Below are 17,205 nucleotides of genomic sequence, written 5' to 3' on the forward strand. Positions count from 1 at the left end.
CTTGGAACATGTTCCCATTCACTCTTCTACCACCAGCACCTGGAAGAGCTAGCAATAGCACAAGAGGGAATGGCCTTAAGTTGCACCAGGGGAGGTTCAGGTTGGGCATTAGGAAACATTTCTTCTCAGGAAGAGTGGTGATGCACTGGCACCGGCTGCCCAGAGAGAGGTCAGGTCACTGTCCATGGAGGTGTTCAAGAACCGTGGAGATGTGGCACTGAGGGACACGGGCAGTGGGCACGGTGGGGGTGGGCTGGGGTTGGGCTTCGGGATCTTAGAGCTGTCTTCCAAACCGAATGATTCCGTGATTCTGTGAATCAAGGAGCAGCTCCTTGTATTTTGTTACACTCGTGTCACAGCCCCGCAGCATTCAGCACCCCGCACACACCGTGCTTCCTCAAAGGACAGCAAGGAGAAAGGGTCTTCCCCAAAACAGCAAACCTTGGACACTGTCTGGGTCCAAATGCTGAGGAAATCCTCAAAAAGAGGCTGAAAAATGGATACAGAAGGGACTGCGTTTTGGGACTGCGTGGGAGATGAGGTCCTTCCAACCCCTCCAGCCCCCCCAGTTGCATCCCCGCCCGTTACAGCCATTCCCCAGCCATCCTTCGATCCAGCAGTGCCATCTGCAGGCAAAGCGCCCGCCCTGCACTGCGTCCCGGACGCACTTTGCTGTCCCCACGCTGCCGCCACCAGAGCCCGGCGCTGCGACCATCTCTGCCGTCACAGGTCCCCAACAGATCAGTGCCATACACAGGTGAACACAGCTCCGGCCAAGGCTTTCCCCAACCTTCAAACCCAAAGCTGTGTTTTGGGTTGTTTTTTTTGTTGCTTTCTGTTTGGTTGGTTGGTTGGTTGGTTGGTTTTTTTCTTCTTTTGCTCAGAGGGCAGTGAGGCCCTGGCACTGCTGCCCAGAACTGTGGGTGCCCTGGAGGTGCCCGAGGCCATGGATGGGCCCTGGGCAGCCTGAGCTGGTGGGGGGCAACCAGCCCGTGTCAGGGGTGGGGGGCTTTAAGGTCCCTTCCAATCCAACCAGTCTGTGATTTTATTTTCCTCACCTTTCTGGGCAGGAGAACATGTCCATGGCCTGGCTGCAGCTGGAACATCTCCTTCAGTGGTCTCAACACTGGTGTGGGCTGTCCCTCTGAGACGACGTGGTTTTCCACCTGTGCACGCTGGTAATGCTGCACCTTACAGGGAGAGACCTTTACCTTCCAGCCACCCCTCCTCCTCCTCACCAGCAGGTGAGACACCCAGCCCTTCTTGCTGCAAAATGACGACAATTTCCACGAAAGGGTTTGTTTCAGCAGCAGTCACCTTGCCCTGGGAAGAGCTGCAATTTGGCAGCACTCAGCCCAGCTGGGGATAATTTGCCATCAGCAGCACATCAGCCTGCAGGCAGCACGGCCCGACCCACTGAGCTTGATCTGCTAAAGGATGCTCTGGAGCATGCCTAAGCCAGGAGCGCCCAGCATCACCCAGCCTGACAAACAATGCTGCTTATCTGAGGGCCTGAATTAATTAATTAAGCCCTGAAATGCACACGACATGGGACATAATGCCAAATTACAGCTGTTGCTGCTCTTCCCTGGCACAGCACAGAAGTGAGTGATTTGTTGCTGCACGTGAGGCAGCTGATGGCAATGCTCAGGTCTGGGAGCCACGTCAGCCCCCAGATGGGACCTGAGCCCTGGCTGGAGGTGGGTGCTGATGTACTTGGCTGCTCCAAGAGGCCTTCACAGGCTCCCACCCTGCATGGGAGGAAAGCTCACCCTTTTATAAACATTCATAGAATCATTAAGGTTGGAAAACACCTCTGAGATCACAAGGTCCAATTGTCAACCCTCTCCCACCATGCCCACTGGCCATGTTCCTCAGTACCACATCTCCACCGTTCTTGAACATCTCCATGGATGGTGACCCCACCACTCCCTGGGCAGCCTGTGCCAGTGCATCACTGCTCTTTTTGAGAAGAAACGTTTCCTAATATGTGTTGGGGACAGGATAAGGGAATGCCAGGGTTTGCGTGGCACCCAGAGGAACTGCCCCAGCTCTGCACATCAGACATGTCATATGGGCCTGGATTCACCCCAGGGATGCACTCCCTCCAGGAATAGGTGGGTTTTTCATTTTTCAGAGTATTAATGTCATTAGAAAGCTTTCTGGAGTAGCTTTGCATGTTAACTTGTAAAGAAAACAGCAAATATTCAACAAGAGTCCACCTGATTCAATAGAAATAGACCTTTATTAATAACATGCACATCGTATGTATATTTAAAATACATATACATTTTTCTACTATTCACTTTAGAAAACAATTTCATAAAAACCTTTCCATCAGGTCCCAAGTAACTTTAAACATTAAAAAGCCATTTTCCATCGTCGAATCAGTAGGCATTATCCCAATGAGGTGATGTGCAGTCACCGTGTAACACAGCGCAGGCTCATGCATTCCAGCAGAAGCGGGTGTTCCCTGTTCTGCCGAGTTAACCACGTCAGGTATCGACTGAAATACTTGACGGCACCTGCCGCAGTCATTATATGCAGTTGTGATTCCGTGCTGAGAGCACGGGATGGCATTTCAGAGCTGGAGAAGGCTTTTTTACAACGGTTGGAGCTCACGCGAAGGGCACTGGCATTGCGGGTAGCGCAGAACCCGGCGATGGCAGAAACTGGAAAAAGAGAAATTCAGGGACCGACCGCAGGGAGGAAAGCAGTCTAGAAAAGAGGAGAAGAAGGAACTGCCAAACTGTGAGGTCGGGGTGGTGCTTCCCAAGGCCCCGTGGGCACAGAGCCGGACCTGCGTGGCATGCAGGGGGCTGTCAGCTATACGCGGGCTGCAGATTTGCATGTACAAAGGTTGTATGAGGATGGGACTTTAAGGCACCATAGTCCGTATACTCAACACATTCATCAAAAACAACAGTTCCATTTACAGTGCAATATCAACTTGTTCCAGAAGCCAAGAGGCAGCTCTGCCATCACTTCTCACTGGTAATTCAGCAGTGGAGGAGCATGTCGAGGCAGGGCAGCCCCTGCCCTGCACATGCTGAGCACGGAGCACACAAGGAGCTTTGCACAGATGTGCACAGAGAGGCACAGGCAATAACCAAGGTGTTTGCAGGAGCAAAGCCCTGCAATCTGGGGATGTCAGGTTGCAAAGCTGCATGCAGAGCTTCCTGTTGCTGCTCAGTGCTACCAGCTCAGGTCCAGCACACAGCCAGGCAAGAGCGGCACAGAGGGAGCTAAACTCTTTTAAACACTAATTACAGTCAGGTGTGCTGCTCCAAGATGACCACGCATTGTCCTAAGCCAGTCCTACTGGAAACAACCAGCTACCTGTGAGCAGGTTTGTCTGTGCCGCCCAGCATCACCTGATGCGTGCTATCTCCAAGGCAACAGAGTCAGAGGGAAGGAAGGACCTTCCTTACATCCAGTGCAAACATAGCCCATGCGTGGGAGTTCCTACTGCAGTCATAATGGAACATACATAGAGATATATATATATATACCTGTCGCCAAAGTCTGACCACCTACAGATTCACACACCAGAGCCAGAAGAGCTGAATTGCAGCTACGAGCCCTAAAACAGAACAATCACTGCATGAAGCTGTATTAAAGGGCTGGTGCCCAGGAGCTTGGAAACTAAGTGACAGAAGCAGGACGTTGTTCAGAAAGCGTCAAATATTTCAGGAGCAACTTGTGATGCTACTGCACCACTGTACTGCTTTATCACTGTAAATTATGGCTATCGAGCACTAAGGTTGAATGGTTGAATGTTGATCCACTTTTCACTGGCAAAAAAATCACTGCGTGAAGCATAAGGCAGCAAAAACTTGAGCTGATGCAATGCTTAGAGTCGTGGACCTGAAACCCAATTTCAACTCAAAGCCAGTCGTAACTTTCTAGAAAGGAAGAGCGGTAACATCTTCTGGAGCAAGTAGAAATTTAAGAAGTAATAAAATCAGACAACTTTTTTTTGTTCAAGAGGAGAGAACATGAGTACAATGTTCCCCTCTTTCACAGGACCCCAGTTTTTGCCTGTGCTGTCTGCCTAAGCAGACAGTGCTCTGTCAGAGCAGCTCGCAGTAGGCAGGAACGTGCCTGCCCCCTTCAGCAGGGAGGGACTGCTGTGAATCTGGGCAAAAACAGACCCAAAGAACAAAAAAAAAAAGTGCATAAAGCAGGTCAGTTTAGAGCAGAAGAATCACACTGACTGAACAAGCACACTGCATACCGTGCCCCCAGGCCTGCCTGCAGTGGCCCATCCCCAGCCTTCCCACAACACCTGCACTGCTCACACCCCCCCGCTTTGCAGGTTTCTCTTAAAATAAGCTGTTATTTTGCTCATCTGCACTAATAAGCTGCACCTCGCTGCTGCTTTCTGTCCCCTAAACCTGTGCTGCTGGGGCAGGAGTTCTTGTTGCTCCTCACACCTCCTGCTGCTGCCCTCTCTGTTTTGTCCTGTGCTGCAAACGCGTGCCCAGCAGCTGCCATGTGTGACACACGCAGCCGAGATGCTCTGAGGCTCCTCCTGTAACCCTGCCCTGAGCACATCCTGGTCAAGCAATGGTAGTTGTTTGTATTCCAGAAATAGCATCAGCCACATCTGCATGAAAAAAAGCCTTCCAAAACTAAAAACAAACTCTGTTCTTTGATACAAATCTGCCTCCAGCTGAGAGTGCGCTGCTATTTGCTTTGCCCTAAAGACACAGGGGTGACAGCTAGCCAGGCAGGGCCACTTTCCCCACGGTAAGCCTGCAGCTCTGTAGAACAGGCTTGGGCTGTTGATGTATTAGATCAGCAGTCCTAGCTTCCGAGTCACAGGTGTATCAGCCACTGACACATCACAGCTCGTTCATCACATTTCCCCAGGTTATAGTGCAATCGTTGCTTTTGCTGGAGCATCATCTCTTCCCTTATATTACTCTTTGGTATTATCATGATATAGCTTTGGCAGCTATAAGACCTCCCACTCGTAGTCCTCAATTTGCTGAGCAGCTCTTGTGTCATTCCACAGCTCATGAAATATATATTTACATATCCTAAGGTTAATTCCCAGGTCGAAATCAGACATTTCGGTTGGATGGGGCCCTGGGCAATCTGATCTTGTACTTGACCTAGCAGCTGGCAACCCTGCCCCACGTGGGGGTTGGAACTCAATGATCCTTAAGGTCCCTTCCAGTCCAAGCCAATCTATGGTTCTCTGATTTCACTTCACCTGAGACAACGTTACCAATGCTGGCAGTACCTCTGAAGTTCTCGCATCCATCACATACATTCATTCCCTATCCAGAGGAGTTACCATTGTTTTTCTGCCTTTCCACGTTAAAATCAATGGTTATCTATTATTTCCTAGTCCCGGTGTGCACCCAGCAGGTCAGCATGCAGGAAGGGATGGGGGAAACAACCCGAATGAAGCTCAGGGAACACGGCGACGGGACGAAGAAACATCCTGTCCTCTGAGCCGTTCGTTCTGTTCTGTATTAAAATAGCAAAGTAGATACCAGCTAAGAGATAATGTAAGTAAAAAGGTGAATGCAATTATTCTAAAAATAATAGTAATAACCTTGCAAATCTCATTACAGAGTATAAGTAGCAAGCCAGTTCGTCTCTGACCATCCTAAGCAAAGGCCGTTCCTTCGGCACTGACTCTTTCAGGTACAAAGCATTTCCTCAAAGAAACTTCCTATCTGTCCCTTTGCAGTAAGTAACTTGCACCTGGCTCCTGCTGCCGGGCTGCTCCGCTACCTGGGGCTCCCCTTCCGCCGGGGGCGGCACAACTGAACGGCAGAGTGATTCTGAATGTCTGTATCTACACACAGAGAACTGCAACGCGGCTTCGCTTCCACGCACGCAACACACTGCACGTGGGTGAGGCCCTCAGGGTCGCACCCGCTCTGCGTGTGCACGGTCACAATTGGTCAATAGTGGGGCTGCGGAGCGGTGCCCGAAGCACCCACCTCACCCCAAGCTGGTGAGTCCAAGCTCCGCTCCCACCTCACCACGGGCATCTCTGCAATCAGTGCCTCATCCTAACGCCTCAGCAAGCAGTTCAAGCATTCAGAAACAAACATCGGTGGGTCTAACAGCTACTTTAATTCATTTTATAAATAAGCAATTGAGAATTTTGCTCCAGGTGGCCGCTTGCGTAGCCCATTCCATAAACGGCGTTCTCTGCAGAATAAGGCACAATGCGATACGAATGCAGCTCTTCATAATAGAGCGACTGGGAACAGCACTCGTGGACCATAAACTTCAGCCGTTTTCGTGAGTCAGAGTAAGCAGTCCTATAGCACGGAGCCTCCTTAAAGTATTCATAGCTCTCCCTCTCTGTCTCTAGGTGAATCTTCCTCAACAGATTGTTAATTAACACCGACCTACGGAGATAGGCTTCGGGATCTTCCAGGAATCGGAGTTTCTGGAGAGAAAGTTTTAGAATACAAGTCCGGTCCTCAGGGAGTATCAGGTGCTGGGGAGCAAAGAGCATCACATGGGTCTTTATTAGGGAGGGATGGAACCGAGGGAGGATGGGAGCTGGAAGGAGAAAGCTACTCACTTTTGGACAGTACTCATGGTAATCTTGATGTAGATGTTCTTCTTCTGCATATTTTCTCTTAAAGTAGGCTACTTTCGACGTCGTTAATGTATTTGGTAGGCCCCAATCAGATCAGCTCTGCACAAAATTAAGATTTATGTTAGATGTTAGGAGGAAATTCCTTACTGTGGGCACCCCCATCCCCGCAGGTGCCCAAGGCCATGGATGGGCCCCGGGCAGCCTGAGCTGGTGGGTGGCACCCAGCCCTCATCAGGGGCTGGAGCTGGGTGGGCCGTAAGGTCCCTTCCAACCCAAACCGAGCACCGGAGCAGTGACCACCAGCACTGGAGCTGCTGCCATCAGTACCCGGCCGGTGACAGCCACACGGACCAGAGAACGTGATGTTCAGCTCCGGGAGCTCTTGGCCAGCCTTGCAGCGAGCTCTCGCTAGGTGGTGGTGTGGTCCCGAGGAAGCAGCGCAGCCCGGCTCCGTGCGCTGCTGCTGCTCGCTGGGTACCGAGGGCTGTGCGCAGCCTGCTTGGTGCTCAGCCCTTCGGCAAAGGGAAGGGAGCGCAGAGCCCTGGGATGTCCCGCTGGCTGCTCCCAGCTGCTCCTCTCTACCAGAGGTGTCACGGTGCTACATCATCGCAGTGGGGCCTTCTGCTGAACACCAGATAGAATGCAGAGTGGGTTTTGGTTTTTAGTTGGTTAGACGGTACCAGGAGGCGCATGTGTTTGGGAGTGACATCATCACCGGCAAAACTCTCTCTGTAAAAAGCAGTTTCTGTGGTTTGCTTTCAAATGCGCTATTTTTCAGAAGGTTATTAATAGTGAATGCTAAAGCCCACAGAAAGTAACCATCTGGACGCACTCACAGTCAGGTCTCGGAGCACACGCTTTCTTCTCCAAACGGAGATGCCCTTACAGGGGCATGTAAAGCCTTGGCTTTCTGAGGCAAGAAAAGGCTTGGTTCTGGAATGCAGAATCTCTCCTACAGTCACGGAGCCAAACACAGCACACAGCCAGGACAGAGCTCCTGGTGCCTGAATCCTGCCATGGGGAGCTCCTTGAGCTGCAGGTGGGAGTGAAGGACATTAACACTGATCCTGCAGGGGCTGGGGGCACCTCTCCTTCCCTGGTAGGAGGGAGTGATGTGCTCTGCCTTCCTTCTTCCACACCAAAACCCACAGGAGGTGCCCAAAGAGGACAAATCCTCATAGAAGACTCTTCCCATGTTTTCTCCCTGAACTTCAGGTCAGCAAGGACGGAGGTTTGCCATAAAGGACATGACAAACGGGTGGAAATCCCTTGGCTGGTGGATTAATGGCTTGCCTGGAGCCAAGTGGCCCAGCCCTGCTCTGGGACCCAGCACAGCTCTCACAAAAGAGGGCTCAGAAAGGGAGTGTCCCTCCTTGCAATAGGACAATGCTGTGTTTTAGTCAACCTGGACCACTGCATGCAGCTCTCAGGAGCCAGGGCACAGCTGTGGTCTTTGCAGCACTGCCAGCCCTGGGCAGCTGCAAACAGTGGTCCGAATGCAAAGCCTTCACCGCTGGCAGGATTTATCCTACATTTGAAATACACTGGCGACGGGACACCCTGGGCATTTAACTACTCTGATACTGGTTCTCCCAGGTTAAAACCTCTCTGCTGTGTTACCTGAACACAGTCAGAAAAGAATTTATGCTCCCAACACAGGACAGGAGACAGGAGGTGGGACATTACACGGTCTTGGGGGAGACCTTATAGCTCTCTACCGTGACCTGAAAGGGGGTTGTGGCAAGGTGGGGGTCAGCCTCCTTTCCTAGCGGTAGGACGAGAACCAGCCTCAAGTTGTGCTGGGGGGTTTCAGGTTGGATATTAGGAAAAATTTCTTCTCTGAAAGAGTGGCCAGGCACTGGAACAGGCTGTCTAGGGAGGTGGCGGAGTCACCATCCGTGGAGGTGTTCAAGAACCATGGAGATGTGGTACTAAGGGATGTGGTTTAGCGGGGGAATATTGGTGGTAGGTGGACAGCTGGACCGGGTGATCTTGGAGGTCTTTTCCAACCTTGGGGATTCTGTGATTACAGTTTTCCTCAGACTTACTCTGAAGAGAACAGAGGTATGAAAGGTGAAGTGATGTTCCCATGGCCCCATCAGGGATGGGAATAGAGCCAAATCCAGAGTGCAGGCTGAGCCAACCAGGAGCTTGTTCTCCTTCAAAACAAGCTTCTAAGTTATAAAACTCTCTCCCTGGTGGTTTCCATTGAACATGCTGAAAGCACAGCCTGTGTGCTCTGCATGCAGAACATGAGCAGAGGCAGGACAGAAACCCAGGGCATGCAGAGCATCACCGCTCAGCCCTCCATCTCTTCTCCATCACCCTGGACATGGAGGGTGACAGTGGGACACCACTGACCCTAAGGACAAATGGTCCTGAAGAAGGACCAGCAAACAGCTTGGAGTGGCCATGCCAGATGGACAGGAGAAGGCTGTGTTCAAGAACTATGGAAATCTGGCACTGAGGGACACAGTCAGCAGGCATAGTGGGGTGGGCAAGGGTTGGACTTGGGGATCTTAGAGGTCCTTTCCAACCTCAGTGATTCCGTGATTCCATGAAGTTTCCTGCAGCTGGCCCCATCCCACTGCCCTGCTCCCACCTCTGGGCTGCAAGGCTGATTTTAAAAGGACACGTTCCCACCTGCAAGCACAAAGCTCCTCAAAGAGCAAGAGCAGAGCAGATGCAAGCTGCTCGGTGCTGGCTGTCAGCAAAGCCCAGCGGCTCCAGCCCTGCAGGACTCCTGAAAGTCAGTGCGGACTGCCTGGCCGGGCTGCAGGCACGCACGGCGGTAGTAATGCGGCAGTGAATCAGACCCTTCGTGTTTTGTTTAAATATAAACATATTGAATCAGTGCTTTTTTGTGAGGAAGGCTATTCTCGCCAGCCAAGTGTTTTGACAGCTACAGCAAGGTGGTATGAGTCACTGCCTCCGCCTCAGCCAGCCTTGGAGACAGATACATCTTAATCACATTACATTTTTTCAGCGCCGCACCACAATCCCAGGCACGGGGCCAACCTTCCCCCCGGGGACGGAGCGGTGGATCCTGAGTGCAAAGTTTGCCCTCCCCGCCCGGCCGAGCCCCACTGCTCGGAATGCACACAGCAGCGCAGCGGCTCCCGCTGCCATTAGCGCTAATGGAAGTTGGGAGCATAAATCCCATGCGTGGCACGGAGGGGATGGAGGCTGCTGTCTCCCGGATCTCTCCAGTGCAGCTTCATGAGGTCTTTAACTGTACTTTCAAATACGTGCCCATTCCTACTCCTTGCTCTGGGAATAATTACAGCGCTGCGTGGACCCACAGAGTTATTAGGCATGTTTGGGCAGAGGGTTATCTTATCTAAATTGAAATGGAAATTGATTTATGGCATGGCAACTTCATGATGGAGCTGCAAATGGCATGAAATAGTCTTCACCTGCCCCAGGGCCCGCCATCACACTGTGATAGAGCCTCAACGCAGCATGAATTAGTGCGGCTGGTCCCAGGAGGGCTGCAGGTCAGCCCAGAGAGGGGGTTTAGCAAATGACTGAGCAGCTGAGAGAAAGCTAAGATTATGCTTTCCCACTTCAGGCAATGGAAGGGGGACTGCTAGCCCCGGGTCTGCAGGTTGTGCAAAGAGCTGCTCTCGGTGCCTCTGCTTTTCCCACTCTTCCTGGGGAAGAGGACGTGTCCCTGCAGCGCGGTGCTGCAGTGCCGGGGCTGGAGCAGCTGCTGCTCTCAATGCATTGCTGCAGATGGCTGCAGGGGAAAGTCAGGGGGTTGCTGGGTGAGCCAGAGCCAACAGCACCGTGCACCTGAGATGTGCCGGTGCCCCACGGGGTTTCCTATTGCAGCACAAGGGGATGGAAGTGCAAGAGAGCTGGCTGAGATGGAGAGCATCTCTGAGCATCTCCTGCATGCACAAATAGAAAACCCAGTGCTTCTGAGCATGCAGAGATGGGCATTTATTATCAGCAGGAGATGTGACTTTGACATGGCTGGAGATACTGCCATGTCCTTGCAGCGGCCGTCAAACTGCAGTGATGAATTCCCCTGCCTCTAACCTCAGCCACACTGCAATTACAGATTGCTCAGCTGAAACCTTGCTCTGATTTCACGTTCCACTGCCGCATTCCTCAGGACAAGCAGCCTCAGGTCTCACCGAGGCAGCTGATAACACAAACCACCAAAGCATGGGCAGAGAGCATGTGAATGGGAAACACTGCCAGCCCATGGGCTTCACACGGACTGACAATTGCAGAGCATAGGGATGGATCTCCCACTCCCTACTCAGGCACAGAAATCCCCCTTGGTTACCTATGGGAAGGTAGCAGCCTTGCTGCTGGCTGCAGCTGTGGCTTTGCACTTTAGAACTGCCTTCTTTTGGGGCTGCTAATTGCTTTACAGACCTCCCTAGTTCATCTGTGGGCATGCCTGTGTGCAAGGCACAGGCATCAGGGTAGCTCTGACGGGTGCACGAAAACAGAGATATGGTGATGGGTTGATTGCTCCGCTCCCGTTCCCTGCAGCCCCACTGCCCCCTCTGACCACGGGAACAGATAAAGCTCAGCCAGATGCAGCAAAGAAATAGAATAACGCCCTATTTCCATCTCAATCCCCCTTTAGCAGTAATTCCCCTCACTCTGAAGCCCAGTCAGCAGTAGTTGGCAAACGTGGTAGTTACCTGAGGACGTGGAGTCAGTCTGCAAAGGGTCTCTCTGGGATGACGCCAGCAGTCCCGGTGAGATCTCCTCGCACGGGCTCAGCGAGCATTGCTGGCAGCACGGCCCCGCGGAACGTCACCTGCGGGGCGACCAACAGGGAGACATGGCTCAGGTGGCAGCACGGGACAGGCACGAGAGGAGAAAACAGGAAAAACAGAGTTCTGCTGTCACATCCAACTCTTAGAAACAAGGTTGGAGAGACCACTAGGAGCGGCTAGTCCGAATTCCCAGATTTCTCCCTTGCTTCCCGGACAGCATTTCTGACATAAACCAGAACGTGAGGAAAAACCACGTCAGCCTCTCAGTGGTACGGCTGTAACCGTGCCCCAGCGCAAACGCTGCACACACACAGCTCCTCGGAACACCCGGAAGTTTGCTGAGCTAGAACACGGCTGCAGCCTGAGCACCACCTCGTGAAACCGCGTGCTGTTTTCCCCCATCAGCTCTTATCAGCCTCCCAGGAAAGCCAAAGGGATACTCCTGAAACCACAGCATCATTCGGAGCAGCAGCATCCATTTCCCATCACAACCCCCAATCCCCCCCCACCCCGCGCTGCCTGCAGAGTAACACAGCTCAGGCTACGGGTCCTGTGTCACAGTATTACTGCACCCTGCACGTTTTCATGTTCCCCTTCTCTAGGGTCGGTGGCAGCCCCGGCCCCACGGCGCCGTGCCTTCGGGGGTGAGAAACATCAACAGATCCGTGTGTGCAGACCCAGCTCTGCACTCCTACGTGCGTGCGCAGAGACGCTCACACTGCCTATGTCCACGCGTGAAGAAAGAGCAGATGTAAACGCTGTGAAAGATGAAGAGAGCTTGTGTGTGTGTGTGTGTGTGTGTGTGTGTGTGTGTGTGTGTGTGTGTGTGTGTGTGCGTCTCGCAGCTAGAACGTATTGACATTCAGACGGCTGCCTCATCCCACAGGATGGCACTTAGCGAACAGGCAACAAAAAGTAGCTCTGTTTACTTTGCGGAGTTTGCCCATAGGAAGACGGCAGACGGAGCAGCACCTCGGTGCACAGCCCTAGCACTGCAGGACCGTTGCTGCGCCCTGCTCGGCTCCGTGCCCTCCTCCGCCTCACAGCAAAGCCGGCAGCTCGCAAACACAAAACTTCCTCCCTCCGTGCCCCCAGCCGCCTGCAGCCCCGCCAGCAAACGCCGCGCTCTCCGACTCGCTGTCCCCAAGCACCCTCAGCCCTGCGGCACTCACCCGGCGATCCCCGGCTCTGGAGGGAGAGCTGCTCCCGTCCTTCGTCCTTCCCCGGCCGCTCCGAGCTGCTGGCTGCCGCTGGAGGTGGTGGCACTGGTGGCAGCTCCTGCGGGTCCCTGCAGCCACTGAGGAGCGCATCACCGCCCGGCTGCAGCCCGCGGAGGTGGGCGCCCAGATGTGCCCGGCACGGATTGGTCCAGCGGGAGCAGATGTTGCCCGGTTGCTAGGAGCGTTGCTAGGCGCGTTGCTAGGAGACGGTGACGCTCTCCCCATCACTGGCGCGACTCGAGGCTGCGGGGAGGGAGGGGAGGTCCCGGCAGGAGAACGGACGCTCCATGGTGGGATGGGAAGGGCTGGAATGGACGGGACAGGACAAGACACGACGGGATGGGCGAGGTGGGACGGGACGGGAGGATGAGACAGGAGGGATGGGATGGGACAAGACAGGATGGGATGAGATGGGGTGGAACAGGGTGGAATGGGTTGGGATGAAGTAGGATGGGATCGGACCCGATGGGATGGGGAGGATGGGACACACTTGTTGTGGCTTGTTGGGCTGCAGTGTGCCACAGCTCAGAGCTGGAAAGGGAATGAGTTGCTGCCAGGGGCATCGCAGCAAGGCAAGGGATGGGGAAGTGAGGAAGTGAAACACCAGAGCTAAGAGGGGGCAGCCCTGCTCCTTGCCTTGCAGGTGGAGAGGACATCCCCAGCACAGGGAGAGACTGAGACTGGGATAAACCTAACCCAGTCCCCAGAAGGACCAGAGGGAGTGCTGGGTCTGACAGGGGACTGCTGGCAATGCATACTCACAGTCTGCTCTCCCTCTGGGTCACACTCATCTGCCCTCCCACCCCATGCCTATGTCCCCCTCTGGGCACACTGACCTTTCCCTGAGCCTTTTCCATGTCCCATCAGAGTGCCCTGGCTGGGGCACTATACCCCTGACCCCAAAGAGGCACCGTAGCACTCTGAAATCTCATGGGAAGAAATAGGAATTGCTTCAGGAACAGATGCAACACAGAAAAACAGCCCCAAAAGCAGCTCAGTGAGGCATGGGGCAACTCAGGCATTTCTGCTCCGAGAGGGCATCAAGGTCACGTTACCCTCATTACCAAGGGTCCAGCCAGCAAGGCTCAGGAAAAGTTTAAAATGAGTAAGTAAATTCTTACATGCATAAGGCAGTGTGTACAAAGAGGGGCAATTCCTTTCCTGAAGACCTCAACTCTATAAGCAGATAATGGCAGAGAGGAGATTACAAAATACATAAATATATCGATATATATTTGTATAACCAGTCAGTTTCTCCATCCAGCAGTATGCAGGGCTTGGACGTGAGCCAGGATGTGAGCCACTCTTGACTGGGGAAAAGGGGAAAAGGTTTTTGGAAAGCCACATCAGTACCAGCAGCTACAATGAACTTAATGGAACAACACTGGCTTTGATCAGCTCAGCCGCTTGGGCTCTGTGCAGCATCTTTCCCCAAGAGAAAACCTCCTCATACAATACATACAGCTACCATGGATGCCACCACTGCTCCCAAGAGCTTCACACTCATGCCACAGCCACCCTGTCTGAGTGGCAGTTCCCTTCATCCCGTGCTCCATCTCTACTATGGAAGGTTCAGCCAGTGCCAAGTCAAGGCAAGATGTTATGGGAACACATCCATTCTGGCCACAAGCTGAAGATCCTGGACAACTCCCTGTCTCCAGTGATTTGGAAGATAGGGGCCCTGGGCACATGGTGCCTGGTGATGTTGCTGCTGGCGGGGCACATGGAGATCCCCTCCTGCTAGTTGCTCCAAGGTTTGCAGGAAGGTCTTGTAGAGCAGAATGCACCAGGCTTGATCCCCCTCCCTCTTAAGTGGTGGAAACTCTTCATTTGGCACTCACCTGATCAATACCTCACCCAAATTTTACAACACTGGCTCTTGCAGGCCCAAGCCCCAGTTTTCAAACATCAGCACAACAGCCTCAGACCAGTCACTCCATGTCATAGAATCATAGGATCATCAAGGTAGAAAACTCCTCTGAGATTACCAAGCCCAACCCCAGCCCACCCCAGCATGCCCACTGCCCATGTCCCTCAGTGCCACATCTCCATGGTTCTTGAACACCTCCAGGGATGGTGACCCCACCACTCCCTGGGCAGCCTGTGCCAATGCATCACCACTCCTTCTGAGAATAATTTTTTCCTCATACCCAACCAGAGCACCTGGCTGTATTGGGCACTAAGCATGCACTGCCACGCATGCACCTGCGCACGTCTCCTCTGGTCTTTGCTGGTGAAGAAAAGACCAGTCCCAGCCATATACCTATTTCAAATTGTCTCAGAAGTCCTGCTTCTTTTATTGAAAAGTCAAATGAACTCAGGCTAATCTCAGATTTGAATTTTCTAGGACAATAGGAAGGCACTGGAATTTAATTGATTTTGATTACCTGCCTTATTATTATGCTGCCAGTAGCGATAGTTCAGGTTGGTGTAATTTTAAATTTACTGTGAGATGAATCTGACATTTTTCCGCTGTTGAACAGAGGACTTGAGCAATGCTTCAGCTCTTCACAAAGATGTCATAATTAATTCAGTAATCTCTCTTCTGGATACGGAGATAGAAAAGGAAGACACGGTGGCACGTACTCTGCATCTAGGAGCTGAATGAACAACGGATGCACTACTCCAGTGTTCCCGAGATTGATTGTATTTTTTTTTAACATTCAACACAATTTCTGCTGCAAAGACACCTCTTCCCCTCTCCTGTCAGCACACAAGTGGGACTTATTAGCTGGCAATAATTTACAGCCAAAAGGTCAGCTAATCTTCCCCCAGCTGGCTCCAGGAAACATTTCCATCCCCCGAGCAGCCTGGAACAAATGCTTCCAAAATCCAAACCTTGCTGCTTTCTTCAAGGCTGCTTGAGCCTTTCTATCTCATTCTCTTCCCACCAGGTGAGCATACAGCTCCCCAGCTGAACACAGGGTTTGTGTTGAATTGGGCTATCCGAATGCTTGAGACAAGTGAGTTCCAGCTTGGGAGCTCCATCCTGGGAGCCCCACCTCCAGCCATAGGAGCTGCAGCAGGAGAAGCAGACCTGAGCAGTCACACTGATGTGCTGGTAAGGGTGCAGTGCAGCTAGCAGACTCACTGCTCTGACGTGGGGCCATCAACTCCCCACATGTCAGCGTGTGCAGACCTAAGTTCTGCTTTCCTCTGTGGTAAGTGATCTGAACACTTGGTCATGCAAACTGAAGGAAGATGTGCAGCAGATGCTCCATCCCACCCCATCCCACCCTATCCCATTGCATCCCACCCCATCTACTGCTGCAGGGACACATGAGCCATGCCCTCCCCTCCCATGGGAAGTGTTTTCCCATCTGCCAGGGATGCCTGGCTGGGAGTTGCTGCCCAGCTGAAGCACATGTTGTTTTCGTGCAATGGAAATTAAACAGAACTGTGAACTGGGACCAAAGTCTCTATTGACAGTGATATTATTTGAAAAGATAAGACTTTAAATGCGTACCGCACAAGACAAAACCTGGACAGGCAGACAATAGAAGAGTAGGGTATTGGTTTTTTTTTTCTTTTAAGAATTTGGAAAGCAGGATAGCCTAGCATAGCTAGTGCTATAATAAAATAATAAACATGTATTTTAAAATGGTTTAGAGCAACAGGGAATATGAAAAAAAAAAAAAAAAAACAGAACATTACCACTTATTTTACTTTAACTGCCAAGTAGAATTAGAAAAAAAACCGTTCCTTCATCTCACAACAGTTACATCTCCTCGAGCCAACCATTAAAGACAAATGAATTAAATTAATGTGCCCTTCTGAATCGAAGCACCAACCATTCAAAAGATGTGTGCATAGGAGCAGCAGTGCTCCCAGCCAGCACAGACCTCCACACGCGCTCTATTTCTCAATGCAGCCAAAGGGACCCACTGATGTGACGGCACAATCACTTCCAGGTGGGCAGAAGGCACTGGATAAGGATGACATGTACCTGAAACACACAACATTTGTACCTGGGACACTGAGAAGTTTGAGATGCGAAGAGTCGTGTCCTGGACCCATTTCCATCCCTGGCCTGGCCTGTTTGGCGGAGGCGTTCCCAGATGTTGGCACATCACTGCCCACCTGGGCGAGCAGCTTCTGTGGCATCCTAGAATTCTGGTTTTCTGCTCAGCCTTGCAATTCATTGTGCCAGAAAATTCGTTGGTGTGTGAGAACGTGTTAAGGGTTTGTTTTGTTCTGTTGACCTGTTTACACTTAAAAGATCGATAGTGAGACTTCAGCGGGCAGCTGGGGAGAAGCAGAACAACTGCAGCCTGTTTTCCGACCCATTTGTGCTCCCTCTTCCAACCAGCCACCCCAGCACCACCACCCAAATTCCACCACATCCCCAGGAGGCAGCTCGCCATCGTGCTGGCTGACCTCGAGCTGCCAAGCCCGTTCCTTTCCGCCTCTCTGCAAGTGCTCCTCTGCCAGGTAACACCATTTCTAGAAGCATAATTGTCTTCGAGCCATCTACCCTTCTTTCAAATATGATTGAAATTGGCCAAACTGCTCAAAAATGGTGATAGTGGGGGAGAGACTGGCGAGGAGACAGATGGCAGACAGCTCAGCTCCTCCAGCCTAAATTGGGCTGATTGAGACGTGGGAATGCTTTCACCCTCTCCTGAAAAATTCTATCACTCTTTCGTTGAAATTCAAAACTCAGTTT

The 17,205-nt window shown here is 52.1% G+C and overlaps 1 long non-coding RNA gene across 1 annotated transcript; it reads right to left on the reverse strand.

The window, feature by feature from the left end:
• Positions 1–6,076: 6,076 nt before the first annotated feature.
• On the reverse strand, positions 6,077–11,729 carry LOC110391080. Its single transcript, XR_002433966.1, has 3 exons — positions 11,242–11,729; positions 6,560–6,676; positions 6,077–6,472 (listed from the first exon to the last, which is right to left on the reverse strand). It is a non-coding gene; the product is annotated as an uncharacterized LOC110391080 (long non-coding RNA).
• Positions 11,730–17,205: the final 5,476 nt, after the last annotated feature.

Source organism: Numida meleagris, unplaced genomic scaffold (assembly GCF_002078875.1).
Source record: "Numida meleagris isolate 19003 breed g44 Domestic line unplaced genomic scaffold, NumMel1.0 unplaced_Scaffold293, whole genome shotgun sequence".
Lineage (NCBI taxonomy): Eukaryota > Metazoa > Chordata > Aves > Galliformes > Numididae > Numida > Numida meleagris.